General features: G+C 37.8%; 1 pseudogene; it reads left to right on the forward strand.

Annotated features, from left to right (window-relative positions):
* Positions 1-303: 303 nt before the first annotated feature.
* On the forward strand, positions 304-1,042 carry LOC118836876 (annotated as a pseudogene).
* Positions 1,043-14,279: the final 13,237 nt, after the last annotated feature.

Here is a 14,279-nt window from a genome sequence, read left to right on the forward strand (position 1 = left end):
GGGAAATATTATATGGGGGGAAATACACAGTTAGTTATCATAACTATAAATGTGAATGGGATGAAGTCACCCATAAAATGTAAGTGAATAGCAGAAAGGATTAAAAACCAGAATCCTACAATATGTTGTTTAAAATAAACACATTTCCCCCCTACCCCACTCCCTACTTTCTGTCCCACCCCCCATAAGGTCCCCCTTTTTCTGCAGCGTTGAGAGCTGCTGCCTGGCATGAATGAGTGCCCACATTGACTGCAGCTCCTCCTCCTCTGCCAGGTCCTCCTCCTGCCCCTTGCTGCTGCCACCATGCTGCTCAAGGCCCCCAACATCGAGGTGGATACCATGATTGTCTGTATCCATTTCTATGACTTTCTTGATGACTCATGGGGCATTCTGTTCTTCCCCTAGGGATTATACTACTTTATGCACAAGAGATCTGCACCTTGCTACAAAACTGGCCCCAGAATTTGCAAAGAGGAATGTTAAGATCACTGCCCTTTTCATCGACTCTAACACCATCTTGCCTGGAGTGAAGATATCAATGCATACAATGGAAAAGAGCCCACCGAGAAGCTGCCTTTTCCCATCACTGATGATCAAAAATAGGACTTTGCCATCAAGTTGGGCATGTTAGACCCAGTTGAATAGGATGGTCAGTGCATGACTGACTGTTCATGTAGTACTTATTTTTGGTCTTGATAAGAAGTTGAAGCTGTCCATCCTCTACCCAGAAACTACTAGCAGGAACTTTGATGAGATCCTCAGAGTGGTTGATTCCCTTCAATTGATGGCATACAAGAAGGTTGCTACTCCTGTTGCCTGGAAATGTTGCCTGGGATAGTGTCACAGTTGTTCTGAAGAGAGTGCCAAAATGCTGTTTCCTACAGGCGTCTTCACCAAAGAGGTCCCTTCAGGCAAAAAATACCTATCTTATACCCCTCAGGTTGCTCCAGCAAGACCGTGCTGGGGTCTGGCTGGGGTTCCCTTGAAGAGGGAGCTGTACCAGAAGAGATACCAGCTTGCCAATCATGTCTTCCTACAGTAATTGATGTAAACATCTCAGGGTTATGGAAGTCAGGAGTCTTTGGGAGGCGCTACTAATGGCTTGTTAAATGAAAATGGCACTAAAAGACATTCATAATTCCTCTTCCTGTGCCTTTACCAGCATTTCACTTGGGTCAATGAACTCCTTTGTTGTTCTGCTGGCACTCTCTGGGATGGCACTGTTTGGGACTTAAATCCTTGTGAGATCTTTTGTAATCTTCATCAGCAACCAACTAGTATGGTTGGCATTTAGGAAAGGAACCACTTAGAAGCATTGCAGGAATAGGACTTCTTTACATGATTTAAGAGACAAATCATCTCTTTTTCTAATTATCCATTTGAGGGAGGAGACAATTTAACATGTTTGGTTTTAAGCTTCACCTTCCTAAGTTTATGACCAACAACTTGTAATAATTTAGGTGTTTCAGATAGTATTTTTTCTCAAATGTTGAGTGTTCTAACCACTTGGAGCTTCCTTTCTTTCCAGCAGGCAAAATGAAGCAGAATACAACCTTAAAATATTTTGTTAGATTGTGCAAAAGAACTGATTATGTTACAGTATACAGCTGAGACTACAGAGAAGCTGCACAATGACTGCTAGTGATGTACAGAATAGTGGAGGGCCTACATTATGGGTGCTTATTGAAACAAGTCATGTATCTAGACATGGGAAACTGCTCTTAAACGTTCATGATGAGATGAAAGCACATATACTCAAGGGGAAAGAAAGGATACAGATATTATTTCTTAGAATTATGGAGTATGAATGCAGATAGAAGCATACTTTTTGATCTCTCTCTTTTTTGTTTTGATTCTTCTTTTTCGTGTTTCTTTCCATTGGTTATAATTCTTTTTTACAACATGACTAACATGAAATATGTTTAATATGGATGTACATGTAGGGCATATATCAGATTGCATGCCATCTTGGGGAGGGAAGAGGGAAGGGAGGAAGAGAAAATTTAAAACTCAAAAGCTTGTGGAACTTAAAGCTGTAAACTAAAAATAAATAATTTTTTTAAGAAGAATGTCCTGAACTCCAGGGCTGTGCTGGAGCCAGCTCATGCTGGCTCTTAAGAGCCAATGATTAAATTGTCAGTATGAAGATTTATACCTGATGAATTGGCAAAAGATATACCCTAAGGCTTGGTTTGTTGTTCTGTTGACTGTCTAGACATAAAAAAATGATGGAGAAAGTGTTAATAACACACGCTAAACAGTATTTTCCCAAAGGCTGATTGTTTAACATTTAATAAGCTTACCCGGCCATCCTCCAACACAATGATATAGGCATCATTGTCAAGGCCTGCTGTGAGTCCTACCTCCTTTCTGAAATCTTTCTAGATTATTCAGCCCTCATCAAGTTCCTGTTTGCTCCAAACACCTTGTATACTTCTAAAACATGCTACAGTTTTACAAACGACTGCTATCTTGATTCAGCCACTATTGTTTCATGTGTATTCTCTTGTCCCGCCTTAAGTAGAAGGTCAAAGTCATTCCTGAGGTTTTTAGCTCCACTTTTCTCAGTGCCTTACACCATGCCTTCATGCTAGACAATGTTCCTAACTCTTTGAGGACGAGAAACCTATTATATTTACCGTGCATCTTTTACAGTGTTGGGCACCTAGGATATACTTGCTCAGAAAAACCTGGAAAGACTTATATGAACGAATGCTGAGTGAAGTGAGCAGAACCCAGAGAACACTGTACACAGAAATAGGCACATTGTGCAATGACTGACTTTGATAGACTTAGCTCTTCTCAGCAATGCAAGGACCTAAGAAAACTTCAAAAGACTCATGATGGAAAATGCTATCCACATCCAGAAAAAGAAATATGGAGACTGAATGCAGATTGAAGGATAATATTTGCTCTCTTTTTTTTTGTTTCATTTCATTTTGTTTTTTTCTTTTTTGTGGTTCCTCCCATTTATTCTAATTCTTCTATACAACATGACTAATGTGAAACTATGTTTAATAAGAGTGTATATGTAGAGCCTATATCAGATTGCATGCCGTCTTGGGTAGGTGAGAGGGGAGGGAGGCAGAGAAAATTTTAAACTTATGAAAGTGAATGTTGAAAACTAAAAATAAACAGATTAATTTTTTTAAAAAGAAAAAAGATATTATCTCTTTACTATAAAATGTTGAAATGTCGTCTGTGTAGTGGATTGTTTTCTGATATTTTGCCTTTTGGGGAGCCACAAATAAAAGCTTTTGAAACTGGAAAAAAAAAACACATTTGAATGAGAGAGAGAGAGACAGAGAGAGAGAGACAGGGAGAGAAAGGTAAGGAACTGAAACCGAATCTATTATACTTCAGTGGAAGCAAAGAAAGCAGGGATAGCAGTCATGATCTCAGACAAGGCAAAAGCACACATAGATCTAATTAAGAGAGATAAGGAAGGAAACTATATCTTATTGAAAGGTACCATAGACAATGAAGTAATATCAATACTAAATATATATGCACCAAATTTTATAGCATTTATATTTTTGATGGAGAAATTGAATGATTTATAGGAGGAAATAGACAACAAAACTATACTGGGGTGGGGGGTCTTTAACTTCCCCCTCTCAGAACTAGATAAATTCAACCAAAAATAAACAAATGTAAGTTAAGGGAATGAATTAAATTCTGGAAAAGTTAGAAGTGACAGATCTTTGGAGAAAAAGTGAATTGAAATAGAAGGGAATATACCTTTTTCTCAGCAGTACATGGCATCTACACAATAAATGACTATTCGGCCAATTGTGCTTTATAAGGAATTCTTTTCTTCAGTGAATAGTTGTATATCTTTTTTCCATTTGCTCAATTCTGCCTTTCAAGGCATTTTCCTCTTCAGTGGATTTTTGTGCTTCTCTTATTATTTAGCCTATTCTATTTTAAAAGTGTTTTGGTGCCTTCTTTAACAAGTTGTTGATTCTTTTTTCATTATTTTCTTACATCATTTTCTTTTCTTTTCCTAATTTTTTCCTTTACCTCTCTTACTTGATTTTTAAAATCCCTTTTCAGCTTTTACATGAATTCTTTTGGGGCTTAAGACCAATTCACATATTTTCATGTAAGGCTTTGGATATATCAGTTTTGACTTTATTGTCTTCTTCTGAGTTTGTGTTTTGATCTTCACAGTCGCCATAGTAACTTTCTTTGGTCAGGATCTTTTTGGTGGTTTGCTCATTTTTTCTAGTTTATTTCTTGACTTTTACATTTATGTTAAATCTGGGCTCTGCTCCTGGGATGAAGGGGGTACTGTCCCAAGTTTCAGGGCTTTTTTTTTTGCTTTGTTTTCTTTCGTTTTCTGCATTAGTTTTCAGAATTAGGGCTGTGGGTATGTAAGATTTCCATTCTTCCAAGGTGGTAGTCCTAAGGAGAGCTGTGCTTACTATTCTCCTGGCCTGTGGTCTTGTCTGTGAGTGACCACAAGCACTCCTTTCTGCCCTGGAATTGTAAAAAAAGAAAAAAAAAAGGCCTTTACTCCTGTGTGCTAGTGCTCCTCCTTACTCCGTGGCTTTGCCGGGGATTGGGACCCAGATCAACATATGGGCAATGCAACAGAGTCCTACCCCTAGTGCCAGAAAAGGGACCCCTATAATATTCTGACCAATTGTCCAATACCTTTACCATCTGTGCACTGAGAGCTCTAGAAGCTGCCACTGCCATCTCTGAGTCAGTTGTTCCCAAGGCCTGCTGATGGTTTTCTGAGGCAAGCACTACACTGGACAGGCCTGCACTGGACTTAGCTCTCACCATATTGTTACAGATATTTCCTGCCAACCTTTTAAGTTGACTTGGGCTAGGAAATTGTTTCATTTCATCCCTTTGTGAGTTCTGCCACTACAGAATTTGCTTTGAGGCATTGTTTAAAATTGCTTTGAGGGGAATTTGTAAGATCTCCGGTAAATCCCTGACTTTTCTCCGTCATCTTGCCTCTGCCACATGATTCTCCTTCTTCTAAAGCTAGATTCTACTCATGGAGGAACAACATCCTTTCAAAGTTAATTGTTTATTGGAACATTAAAGATTTCTTTATTTTCCCCTATTTCAGTTCTTCCCTTTACCATCTACTTCATCCATTGTTCAGTAGACTTTATTCCTGAGATATAACAGAAGTTTTTTTTTTTCATTGTTTACCATTACCTTGATTTAGGTACATCACATATTCCTCTCTATCTTGTAGCTCCCTTTCCTATTTTTATTTTACTTTGTGGTTTTCTTTTAAATAAAAATTTATTTTCAGTTCCTAATTTTCTTTCTTCCCTCTCCTTCTTCCCCATCCATTGAGGAGGCAAGAAAAACAAACATGTTGCAAATATGTATAGTCAATGGAAACAAATTCCAGAATCATCTGTGTCTGCAAGAGAGAGAAAAAAAAGGGGGAGAAAAAAGAAAAAAAGAAAATATGGAAAATATATTTAAAGCTGCACTCTTTAAGTCCATCACCTCTCTGTCTAGAAGTAGATAGCACGTTTCATCATGAGTTCTTTAGATTTGTGGCTGGTCATTGTGCTGATCAGAATTCTAAGTCTTTTTTAAAAAATCATCATTTATTTATCTTTAGCATTCTTTTTTTAATTTTGAGTTCCAAATTCTCTCCTTCCCTCCACCCTTCTCCCACCCACCAATTTTCTTTATTTTTATGCACCCTCCTGCTCTATGCTATAAAAAAGAAAACAACACACACAAGAAAAACAAACACTGATTCACCTAAGGATGGGAATTTTGAGGTTTAGTCCATAATATTTCCAGCCTGTACCTTCACTTCTATCAAAGTTCTGCTCTCATCTATATCTCCTTGTAAACTTTTAGAAGTAAATTGCTTAAGCTTACATCTATTGATATTTTCTTGTGGTGATTTTTTGTTATTTAACTCCAAAGATATCTTTCTCTTTTTAAGTTTCCTTGATAGCTGTAATTATTTACCAATCTTATGTTTGCATTGTTTGCAATGTTTTAAAATTGAACAGTCCACTCATCTCTCTCTCTCTTTCTCTCTCTCTTTCTCTCTCTCTTTCTCTCTCTCTCTCTCTCTCTCTCTCTCTCTCTCTCTCTCTCTCTCTCTCTCTCTCTCTTTCTCTCTCTCTTTCTCAAATGGTTCTAATGCCTCACTTTAATTAAACATCTATTTCATTAATGATTAGGCTAAAGTTTAGAGGGTATGCCACGTTGGGTTGCATCTTGAGATCCTCAGTTTTGGGCATTCTTTGGTTTCTGGTCCATAAAATAGTCTTGTGTTATTTGAATTTCTTCTGGTTATTTTCAGAATTTGTTTATTGTTAGAATTATTTAATTTAACCATTATATGTCTTGGAGTTTGTAACAGATTTTCCCCCTTTTTTTTTTAAATAAATTTCTTTATTTATTTTTAGTTTACCACGCACGGTTATACATAGTTTTGAGTTTCAGTTTTTCTCCCAACCCTCCCCCCTCCCTCCCCAAGACGGCATGAAGTCTCATTTAACTGTCATGTATAACTTCGCATTGAATTAATTTATGCACTAGTCAAGTAGTGGAGAAGAATTTTGACCAATGGAATGAATCATGAGAAAGAAGAAACAGAACCAAAAAAAAAACAAAAAAAAAAACCCAAAAACAAAAACTAAAGAGAAGCAGAAAAGGCGAGCATGTAGTGTGCCTCAGTCTGTATTCAAACTTTGCAGTTCTTTGTCTCGATGAAGATAGCATTCTCCATCGTGAGTCCCCTGGGGTTGTCCTTGCCCCTTAGGTTGCTGAGAAAAGCGCAGTTTGTCAGGGTTGGTCCTCACAGAATCCATATATCTGTGGCTGTGCACAACGTTCTCCTGGCTCTGCTCCGCTCACTCAGCATTATGTCGTGTAGGTTTTTCCAGGTTGTTATGAAGTCTGCATCATCCCCATTTCTTATGGCACAATAGTATTCCATTACCTTCATGTACCACAGTTTGTTCAGCCATTCCCCAATTGATGGGCATCCCTTTGATTTCCAATTCTTGGCTACCACAAAGAGAGCCGCTATAAATATTCTTGTACATATCGGTCCTTTTCCCGCTTGTGTGATTTCTTTGGGATACAACCCTAGAAGTGGTATTACTGGGTCAAAGGGTATGAACATTTCTATAGCCCTTTGGGCATAGTTCCACACCGCCCTCCAAAATGGCCGGATCAGCTCACAACTCCACCAGCAATGCAACAATGTTCCAATTTCCCCACATCCTTTCCAGCATTTATCATTCTCCTGATTTGTTATTTTAGCCAATCTGACAGGAGAGATGTGGTATCTAAGAGTTGTTTTGATTTGCATTTCTCTAATCAGCAGCGATCCAGAGCATTTTTCCATATGCCTGTAGATAGCTTTAATTTCTTCCTCTGAAAACTGCCTGTTCATATCCTTTGACCATTTCTCAATTGGGGAATGGCTTGTATTCCTATATATTTGGCTCAGCTCCCTGTATATTTTAGAGATGAGGCCTTTATCAGAGATACTAGTTGCAAAGATTTTCTCCCAGTTTTCTGCTTCCCTCCTAATTCTTGTTGCATTGGCTTTTTTGTACAAAAACATTTCAATTTGACATAATCAAAATTATCCATTTTGCATTTTGTAATGCTCTCTATCTCTTGTTGGGTCATGAGTTCTTTACTTTTCCACAAATCTGATAAGTAAACTATTCCTTGCTTTCCCAAATTACTTAGAGTATCAACTTTTACTCCTAAATCATGAACCCATTTTGACTTTATTTTGGTATATGGTGTAAGATATTGGTCTATGCCCAGTTTTTGCCCTACCATTTTCCAATTTTCCCAACAGTTTTTGTGAAATAGTGAGTTATTAGCCCAGAAGCTGGCCTCTTTGGGTTTATCAAAGAGTAGATTGCTAAACTTGTTGATTTCACCTATTTGTGTACCTATCCTATTCCACTGATCCACACCCCTGTTTCTTAACCAGTACCAGGCAGTTTTGATGACTGCTGCTGTGTAGTACAGTTTAATATCTGGTGTGGCTAAGCCACCATCTCTAGCATGTCTTTTCATTGATATCCTAGATACTCTAGACCTCGTGTTTTTCCAAATGAATTTTGTTATTATTTTGTCCAGCTCAGTAAAAAAAATTTTTTGGTAGTTCGATTGGTATGGCACTGAATAGATAAATTAATATAGGTAGAATTGTCATTTTTATTATATTAGCTCGGCCTAACCATGAGCAACTGATATTTCTCCATTTATTTAGATCTGATTTTATTCGCGTGAAAAGTGTTTCATAGTTATGTTCATATAGGCCCTGGGTTTGTCTTGGCAAATAGACTCCCAGATATTTTATAGTGCCTTCAGTAACTTTGAATGGAATTTCTCTTTCTATCTCTTGCTGTTGGGCTTTGTCAGTAATGTATAGGAATGCTGAGGATTTATGTGGGTTTATTTTATATCCTGCAACTTTGCTAAAGTTGTTTATTATTTCAAGTAGTTTTTCACTTGATTCTCTAGGATTCTCTAGATAAATCATCATATCATCTGCAAAAAGTGATAATTTAGTTTCTTCTTTTCCTATTCTAATTCCTTCAATTTCTTTTTCTTCTCTTATTGCTACAGCTAATGCTTCCAGTACCAAATTGAATAATAGGGGTGATAATGGACATCCTTGTTTCACCCCTGATCTTATTGGGAATGCATCTAGTTTATCCCCATTACAAATAATGCTTGTTGATGGTTTTAGGTAGATGCTATTTATAATTTTGAGGAAGGTTCCACTTATTCCTATGCTTTCTAGTGTTTTTAATAGGAATGGGTGTTGTACTTTGTCAAAGGCTTTTTCTGCGTCTATTGAGATGATCATATGGTTTCTGCTAGTTTTGTTGTTGATATGGTCAATTATGCTAATAGTTTTCCTAATATTGAACCATCCTTGCATTCCTGGAATAAATCCTACCTGGTCATAGCGTATTATTCTCGTAATGAGTTGCTGCAATCTTTTTGCTAATATTTTATTTAAAATTTTTGCATCAATATTCATTAGAGAAATTGGTCTATAATTTTCTTTCTCTGTTTTAACTCTACCTGGTTTGGGTATTAGTACCATATTTGTGTCATAAAAAGAATTTGGTAGGACTCCTTCTTCACCTATTTTCCCAAATAGTCTACAAAGTATTGGAATTAGTTGTTCTTTAAATGTTTGATAGAATTCACATGTAAAACCATCTGGCCCTGGAGATTTTTTCCTAGGGAGTTCGTTGATGGCATGCTCAATTTCTTTTTCTGATATGGGGTCATTAAGAAATTTCACTTCCTTCTCTGTTAGTCTGGGCAGTTTGTGTTTTTGTAGATATTCATCCATACCTCTAAGGTTGTCAAATTTATGGGCATACAGTTGGGCAAAATAATTCCTAATTATTGTTTTGATTTCCTCTTCATTAGAGGTGACCTCACCCTTTTCATTTTTTATACTGGTAATTTGATTTTCTTCTTTCTTTTTTTTAATCAAATTGGCCAAAGGTTTGTCAATTTTATTGGTTTTTTCATAAAACCAGCTCTTTGTTTTATTTATTAATTCAATAGTTCAATAGTGGTTTTACCACTTCCCTCATAGCCCTCCCTTTATGTCTCTTATTTATATTTTATATCTTTACATCGGTTAATTTATACAGGCATTCACAACCTATGCATATCCCTTTCATTTGTTATAATAGTTGTACCATTCACAAGAATGACTTATATATGTGTATATATATATGTATATATATATATATATATATATATATATACATATATATATACATAAAAAACATACATAAGATGATATAATCCCACTTAAAGATGTAAACAACCTAAGCTTATTGGATAATGAGGTTTGTGGGGTTTTTCCCCCTGGTTACCTTTTTATGTCTCTCTTGAGTTTTGTATTTGGAGATCAAATTTTCCATTGAGTTCTGGCCTTTTCATCAGGAAGGTCTGGAATTCCCTTATTTCATTGAATGTCCATCGCCTTGCCTGGCAAATTATGCTTAGTTTTGCTGGGTAGTTGATCCTTGGTTGTAGTCCCAGCTCCTTTGCCCTTTGGAATATCATATTCCAATTTCTCCTGTCTTTTAATGTGGAAGCTGAGAGATCCTGCGTGATCCTGACTGTAGTTCCACGATATTTGAATTGCTTCTTTTTGGCTGCTTGCAGTATTTTCTCCTTGAGTTTATAGCTCTGAAATTTGGCTATAATATTTCTTGGTGTTTTCAGTTTGGGATCTCTTTCAGGGGGTGATCGGTGAATTCTTTCAATGACTATTTTGCCCTCTGGTTCTAGGACCTCTGGGCAATTGTCTTTGATAATTTCTTCGAAGATACTGTCAAGGCTCCTTTTTTCATCGTGGATTTCCGGTAGACCAATAACTCTTTAATTGTCTCTCCTGGATCTATTTTCCAGGTCAGTTGTTTTGCCAATCAGATATTTCACATTTTTTTCTATTTTTTCATTCTTTACGTTTTGTTTTATTACTTCTTGATGCCTCATAGATTCATTAGCTTCCACTTGCTCAAGTCTAATTTTAAATGAGTTAGTGTTTACATTTTGCTTTTGAGCCTCCATTTTCAATTGGTTGATTTCACCTCTCAGGGTGTCATTTTCTCTCTTTAGATTCTGTATCTCCGTAGCCATTTCGCCAATCTTATTCTTTAGGGACTTTTCCATTTTTTCCATGTTTTCTTTTACCTCCCTAATTTGGTTTTTAAAATCCTCCTTTAGCTCTTCCAGCAGTGCTTTTTGGGCTGGAGACCAGTTCATATTAGCTTTTGAGGTATCTGATGTATCTACCGTGTCAATGCCATCCTCCTCCATATCGATATTTTGTTCCTGCCTGTCTCCGTAAAAAGAATCTATTGTCCTCGGTTTTTTTGTATTCTTCTTCATGTTTGTTGTTTTCCCTTTTCCTGGCGTTACAACGAATTTCTATCTTTGGGCTCTCTGTCCCAGCTTTCTTATTCTGGGGGTTGTGAGTCTAGAATTAAAACCTTCAGTTTCCTGAGGTGTGGGGGAGGGGTCTGGCTCCCTGGCGTCTCACTCCATGTGGGTGCTCTCCAGCACTTGCTTTTCAGCAATGGTCTCAGCTGTTTGTTGTTTGAGCTGATGTCTGGCACTTCCCCTGGGGGAGCAAGGTTACGTCTGGGCTCCTGGCGTTGACCCCTGCTTCTAGTATTTGTCCAGTGAGGCCCCACTACTCTCTCCTCTGTTTCAGTTCTCTTTTTTTTTTTTTTCCCCGAGGAATTCTCTGGGTGAGGGGGGGAGGGGTTAAAGCCTTTTACCTGGTCATTGAGTCTTCCGGAAGTTCAAGAAGCCGGGTTCCTGGGTTTTGCAAGAGTCAGGAGTGGGTGTTTTCACGGCTGGTGGCGTTGCGCTGCCTCTCGTCGCTCTCACAGACTGCCGTCCTGTGTTGGGAGTCCTGGGGATCTCCGCCGGTTTCGGTCGCCCAGCTTTCTCCCAGCCCGTCTCCCACGTGGATTTCTCGGCCAGCCGCTTCGCCTTGGTCTGGAGCAGCTCTGCACCAAGCACTCTCCGAGCCTGCAGGTTCGTTCCTCCGGCCTTCCAGACTCTCCCGGCTCGGAAATTTGCCCCACGCAGACTGCTCGCTGTTTCTGACTCTCTCAAATCTGCTCAAATTCACTTTTTTATAGGAATCTGACAGACCTTGTGAGAGAGCTCCGGTAAGAAACTGCCTTCATGTGGCCATCTTGGCTCCGCCCCCCGATTTTCCCCTTTTTTGAAGGTGAACTGTGGATTCTTTTGATTAGCATTTAAAAAAAGTACTCAGAAGTCCCAGACAGTTTTCATATAACATATATTTTTAAAAATTAACTATATTTTAAATCAGCAAAATCTGCTTTATATATCCTCTTCCCAAGAAAAATTCAGAAATAGGTAATAAGAGAAGGACTCTTACAAAATGTGCAGGCGAGCAAAACAAATTTCTGCAGTAGCCAGAGCCACAGTAAAGAAACAAACAAATAAATTTTAAAAAATCAATCTTTTCTCTTAACCATTTATATCTCCAATTGTAATGGTTAGCATATTTCATCAATAGTCTGCTGGAATCCTGTTTAGTCCTTACATTGATTACAGTTCTTAATTCTTTCAGTTGTCTTTTACTATCACTGTTATACAATTCACTTAACTCTGCATCGGTTCATGTAAGCCTTCCCTGATTTCTATGAAAACATCTCCTTTACCATTGCTCATAGAAAAATAATATGCTATCACACATATATATATATATATATATATATATATATATACATATATATATATATATATATACACTATATATATATATTATAACTTTTTCAGCCATTCCTCCATTCATAGGTATCTCTTTATATCCCCATTTTCCACCTCAAAAAAGCTCAAAATATTTTTCACGTGCTTAGTTTTACTTCATACTAAGCCCGCCCTTAAAATACTCCCTTAAAAATACACATGCACACAGTTACTTTATCAGTTCAGTGAGGTGACCAGATGAAAGTGAGGTTCAAGTACAAGCTGCTACCACAAACCTTCCCTCCTCCTTATTTGTATAGATGTCTACTTGCACACCCTGATTATTCGGGATCATTTTCCTTGTTTTTTGTTTCACTTTCCCCTAGGGTATTCTTCCACTTTCTTTCTGTTCTTCTCTTAAGATCATCAAGACATAACAGAATCATTCTCAGGCATTTTGTCTAATTAGACTCTCTCTATGACAATTGATGATGAAAAGATTCAGTGGAGACAAGAATGTCATGTCTCCATTCTTATCCTACCTTCTGACTTTGGACTTGATGTTAGTGTCAGGCTCTATACATACACTTCTGGAGGGAAAGTGTAGACTGGTCCTATTGCTGCTTTCTTGGAGTTCTGAGTATTGTGTTGATACAGAATCTCTGGGACAGCCCAGGCTGGAGACCTGAAAGTTTTCAGCACTGCCAAAGGATCTGATCCAAGCTAAAGTCAATTGTCATTGCCCTAATCTGAACTCCAAGAGTTCCATATATGGGATTGCATCTAAGCAACAGTAGGCTGCTGATAGGCTATGCCATTATCTGCCAGCTGGGAAGCTTTGTTGGCTCAGAGTGACTGAATTTCAGGTTCTGCTTTGGTTTAGAATTTTGGCCCTGGCTATTCCTTTGAAGGCTTTAGAGCTATACCCCACTGATGCTTACTGTAAATTTGCTCCTTTCTCAATTCACTATCCAGAGCCTCCCTACCAGGGGATGCCACCCCATGTGTAGGTCTCCTCGTCAATGCCCCATCTGTAACCCAAAACTAGGTACTGGATGACTGCCATACAAATTGGCACCAATCTCGATTGAGATGCTCCATTATAGGTCACAACCCTTTTAAGGTTGTGAGACCTCTGCTGTTCTAGAGAACAATCTCTTCCTATGCTGAAATGCTCCCTGTGGAGTGATTCTATTCATTTCCCCATCCCCAGTGTCCGCACACAGCTCTGTCTATCTCCTTTGCCCACTTGGGCAGGAAAACGGCTTATTATGATTTTATATTGTATTTCCTCATCAGGTTTTGGGTTGGTGTGTTTTCTAGATCAGTTTGGAGGTTTATGGAGGAGCTTACTGTAATACTTCCTTCTACTCCAACTTCTTGCCTCTAGTTCCTTTTGTACTATTCCTTGGAGAATGGTATTCTGTGTTTTTGTTTTTGATTTTTCACATCATTTCATAAGATTTATGATAGTTCAAAAAAAAAGTTTTTTCATGCAACTAGAAAATAAGATACACAGGCAATGGGGCGTAGAAATATATCTTGCCCTACAAGAAAGGAAGGGAAAAAGGGGATGAAAGGGGAGTGGGGTGACAGAAGGGAGGGATGACTGGGGAACAGGGCAACCAGAATATATGCCATTTTGGAGTGGGGGGGAGGGTAGAAATGGGGAGAAAATTTGTAATCCAAACTCTTGCGAAAATCAATGCTGAAAACTAAATATATTAAATAAAAAAATTTTTAAAAAAGATTCATGATAGTTAAATTGTCTTAAAGAATCATTTCAGTTGTGTTTTGCTTGCAAACAATTCAGTCATTATGTTTTCTTTACACAGAAATCATGTGTTCTTTTAATATTCTTGTTTTTTTTTCTTTTCTTCACAACTTTCCTTTTCTCCAATATATTTCTATTTTGAATCAGTTCTCTCTGCTTCTTTGGAGAAACTCATCACCACAGATTCAAGATTTTTTATTCTTCTAATTATTTGTTCCTGGGCAGTTGATAAATTCTTCCAATTGTTCCCCTTTAT

The sequence above is a fragment of the Trichosurus vulpecula genome, chromosome 2 (genome assembly GCF_011100635.1).
Source record: "Trichosurus vulpecula isolate mTriVul1 chromosome 2, mTriVul1.pri, whole genome shotgun sequence".
NCBI lineage: Eukaryota > Metazoa > Chordata > Mammalia > Diprotodontia > Phalangeridae > Trichosurus > Trichosurus vulpecula.